Below are 5,000 nucleotides of genomic sequence, written 5' to 3' on the forward strand. Positions count from 1 at the left end.
CCTAGGATTGCATTAAAGAAACATACTAATAGCTGGTCTCAAGGGGTATTTCTTTTCCAGACTTTAATTTATATATTATCTCTTCTATTATAAAAGTTATTACTTTATTAATAGATCGGTCATATGTCGCAAAATGGAAAGATTATTGGGAGCTAATTAGTATGCACTTCATGAAAATCTCCTTAACACATAAAAATATGATTATAAATAACTCCATGTTGTGGTTGCTAAAGGAATTTTGTACTTCACCTATTACACCTAAACATATGGTCTGTTACCCATTAAATATTATTATTAGTTATCGTAACTTTATATTCATGCACCCTAAGTATAGGGAATGGAATTTTATTGTATTCCTATAATTTATACTCAGGGTATGCTTATGTCATCTACTTCTGAAGGAGCTCATTTAGCTATAGATAATAATCTAAAGTACTGGTATCAGCTGATATCTGATAATAAAGTTAAAAATCTAGATTTCTTAAAACAAGAATTTGATCTAAGAGAAACTTGCTGGTTAGAGGTTCAGATCTTTAGACAACATCTCATTGATAGAATAGATCTAATGTCTATAACAGTTAAAGAATCTATTCCAAAACTGATTGATTACTTGATAATAAATTTACAGCATAAAGTTTCTGATAAAGGTAAACTTTCATATATACATAAAATTATCAGACAAGAAACTTTTTACAATGTAGATTCATACTGGAATTATTTCACCTCTATTAATGGGGACCCACCAACTCAACAAGATAAACAATATATATTGGAATCTGCTTATAGAACTACATCTTCCATTGTCTGGAGACTTTATACATGGAAATTTTTACATAGATCTTTTATACACCTTTGATGATGAATAAAATTAATAATAAAGATAATCTATGTAAGAGATGTAATGTAGAAATTAATGCTGACTGGGCTCATATGTTTTATGACTGTATGAAGTTGAAAGAATACTGGAAGTCAATTAATGAATTTTGCAGGCTCTTTTACAGATAATTTCATTATTTCTAAGTCTCTTATATTATTCAACACACCTGTACCTCAATGTGTTAAAAGATTAAGCTTCCCTTGTTATGGTCTATCCTAGCAGTGGCTAGGAAAATAATAACTAGAAATTGGATTTCAGATACACCTCCTTCGTTCAATGAATTTAAAAATGTTATGAATATAATGTGTCATATGGAAATAAGCACAATTAGAATGAGAACAACTAGAAAAACATCACATTTTATTGTATGGGATAATTTACAAAATTTGTTAAAAAAATTCTAATTTCAATAGCACAGTATTTTAGTTTAATTAATTGATCTGATTGTAGTGGATGTCTTTGTAAATACTTTAGTTGTTTTGTTGAATATTATAATAATACCTATTTTTAATTATTTGTATAAAATTGTTATGATATTTCTCTTATATGTTAAAACAATAAACTTGTTTTGAAAAAAAAAATGAAATGTATTTTATCCATGTAATGACCCCTTCAGCAGTCTGTGCAAGTATGTATGCACAAGCACTTAACTGACATCAAAATTAAACATATTTCCCTCAAGTAATGACCCCCTTCAGTAGTGTCTCCATGTATGGATGCACAAGTACTCAAAGGACATCAGAATGAAACATGTTTCCCCCAACAACCCCTTCAGTAGTATGCCCAAGTATGCACAAGCACCAAAATGAAATATTTCCCCAAGGACCCCTTCAGTAGCATGTCCAAGTCTGCACAGACACCAAAATGAAACACCCCCCATGACACAAGAATACACAAACACCAAAATGAAACATTTCCCCCAAGGACCCCTCAGTAGTACATCCAACAATGCACAAGCAACAAAATTAAACATTTCACCAGGGACCCCTTAGTAGTATAGCCAAGAATGCACAAGCAACAAAATTAAACATTTCCTCCAAGGACCCCTCAGTAGTACATCCAAGAATGCACAAGCAACAAAATTAAACATTTCCCCCAAGGACTCCTTATGTGCAAGCACAAAAATGAAACATTCATCCCAATGACCCCTTCAGCAGTCTTCCCCAGTATGGACAAGTACCAAACTGAAGCATTTCCCCCAGTGAACCCTTCAGTAGTATGTCCAGGTATGTACAAGCACCAAAATGAAACATTTCCCCCAAAGACCCCTTCAGCAGTATGTCCAAGTACATGCATGCACCAAAATGAAACTTTTCCCCCAACAACCCCTTCAGCAGTATGTTTAAGTATCCACAAGCAACAAAAGTGAACATGTCCCCCAAAGACCACTTTGGTAATATGTCCAAGTATGTGCAAGCACCAAAATGAAATATTTCCTCAGTGATCCCCTTCAGTAGTATGTCTAAGTATGTACAAACACCAAAATGAAAAAATTCCCCTAATGACCCATTCAGTAGTATGTCCAAGTATGCACAAGCACCAAAATGAAATATTTCCCCCAACAACCACTTCAGCAGTCTGTCCAAGTATGAGCAAGCACCAAAATGAAACACTTAAAGACTCCTTTTTTTCCTGCTCACTCAGTCAGTCTCCCCACACACCAAATGTGCCATATTGATTGATTTCAGTTCCCAAAAGAGGATATCCCTCAACTCACAGTGAGCACCAAAGATTTAACTAAAGAGACTGCCATTATTGAAATGTGGCCCAAGCAAGATGATGTAAGCAGGAGCGGGAGGCTCACAGGAGTGCCTTGAACTTCCCTTGAGGCTGTAGATGTTGCCATCCCATTAAAGAGAAAAAAATGATATTAAAAATGTTTTCTAGTTTTACATCAGTGAATTGCACCCTTGACAAGACAGTACTCAGGGTGATTGCCCCTTTCACCACATCCTTGCTACAGTACTGATACACGTTGTACTCACTTATAAATATTATAAAACCATACAATAACTTGAGGTCACTAAGGTCATCCAACAAACTACTGGTCCAAACCTACAAAGCTAATAACTCAGCTGGTGAATCCCTGTTTGCCAACTTTGTTGGCAAAACCTGGAATTCACTGCCAAACTATATAACCCTTCAATCCTCCCTAAGTCTCTTCAAAAAAGCATCAAACAGTATTTCAAAATGAACTGGTTTGTCCCTGTACCAACCCTGATTAAGCTACAAAATGATAATCCTGCCTAGATAGTATCATAAACATTTAATACTCAACACTGTTTGTTCCAATCTAATGATGTTTGTTTTTAATGTGACAGACCATGTAACCTGTGAGTCCCTATTGGGGGCATTACTAAACCAACTTGTAAATATGCAAAACGTGAATGAGAAGGTGCACCATGCGCTGTATTGTGGTATCAATGAAGCGAAAACAGTCTCATGTAGTAAAATCCAAGTTTAATAATCATTAGTTTGTCACAACCTTGTTCTTTAATAGTTGTGTTTTTTCTCTTTCATTAGTTGTGTTTTTTAAACCTTTTAATATTATTATATGAATGATTTGTTATATTGTTCCTAAGCATACATAACAAGCACATAACACATTTTTTGAGCATTTTTGAGCATGTTATTTCTGTATCTATTCTTTTATTTTGCTAATTCATCACAGCTTATTTTATTTAATTAATTAATTGCTGTTTGAGGATGTGATGTATTTAAAGGGAGGGCTTTTGACTGCATCTTCAAGTCTGAAGAAACGTTTGTGATAAACGTGAAAGCGCTAACTCTACTGCAGTCGTTTTTGTTATTAAACTTGGATTTTACTACATGAGACTGTTTTGCATAACTTTTCCCTGTTTTGAAGGTGCTCTACTTGGTAGGATTCGTTTATTTCTCAACTTGTAAATATGCATGACTCCTTGTCTTATATTTTATTATGTATCTAATTTTTTTTGTGTAATCTTTATAATTTTGTCTATTGGAGCTTTTCTCCCCGGGCCTCTGCTGAAACTGGACATATATCCAGTTGGATTATCCCGGTCAATAAATGTAAAATAAAAAATAAAATAAATAAATAAATTGTGGTAGATTTGCATCTTAAATATCATCTAACACTTTCCTAGTTTGCTTATGATCTGTTTCAAATGGTACATGTGCATGAATGACCTCAAATGTATACTGCATACCTCTGCTCAATTAATCTTAAGGAGATTAAAATCAATTTACCAAATTATCTTTTAACTATAATAGCTACTAAGGATAGTTTCAAACATTTTGTCAAGTGATCCAGAGACACATTATAGAGTCTGCATAATTTAAGTACATTTAAAGTTCTACACTTACTACCCAGTATATATTTGCATTACTGTAAATTGTATTATCAGACTTTCTCTCATTGTAATCTTACTACTTTTGAGCTCTCCAGTACCATGAGCTATAAATGGCATGTTTTTTTTTTGTAACTCGTTTTGGTACCATCAACCCTCCAACAATCAAATGGTCTATCTATTTCTAGGCATAGTCAAGAACTAATCACAGGTGGCAGTCATCCAGCATCTAATTTAATTAATGATTGTGACAAGATACAATGCAAACAGAGTTGGGGAGAAAGGAAATACAGAAAGAAGGTATGTGGTTGAATGCAAGTTGTTTTAAAAAGGGATACTTTTGGATGGAGCAAACAGCAAAAATGAAAAGAAAGGGAAAGGATAGAAAACATGTACAAAGAAGGAAAAAGAGAGTGGGGATAGAGTGAACTAGGTGAATCAGAAACTGCAGAAGAAGAAAAAAATATGGAAGGAAAAAGGACGAGAGAGACTGCATGCAGGAAGAGAGGTCAGGAAAAGGGATTGACATTAATATTTTATTGAAGTTCTACCCAGTGAAAAATCTGATTCTGAAGATCAACGATTGTTTATACATACACCCAGGAAAATATTTAACAGTGAATGAGCAAAAATAAGAAAACATATCCTCCCTTGCGAAAAAATATTAACCCCCCCCCCGCACTGACTCCAACAACTAAGCCAGTTATTAAAGTCAATAATCATCTTTTGATCATACTGTGTCATTATCCGTGCAGAAGGTCGAATGCTGCTCAATGCTAGGCTCAAACTGGCCT

At 34.2% G+C, this 5,000-nt stretch overlaps 1 protein-coding gene across 1 annotated transcript in view; it reads right to left on the bottom strand.

Moving 5' to 3' along the window:
* The window catches only part of CHCHD6 (coiled-coil-helix-coiled-coil-helix domain containing 6), a 3,644,424-nt gene that overhangs the window by 3,253,887 nt on the left and 385,537 nt on the right, over positions 1–5,000 (bottom strand). The gene's annotated exons all lie outside the window — the stretch shown is intronic.

The sequence above is a fragment of the Protopterus annectens genome, chromosome 7.part1 (genome assembly GCF_019279795.1).
Source record: "Protopterus annectens isolate FY-2018-M chromosome 7.part1, PAN1.0, whole genome shotgun sequence".
NCBI lineage: Eukaryota > Metazoa > Chordata > Ceratodontiformes > Protopteridae > Protopterus > Protopterus annectens.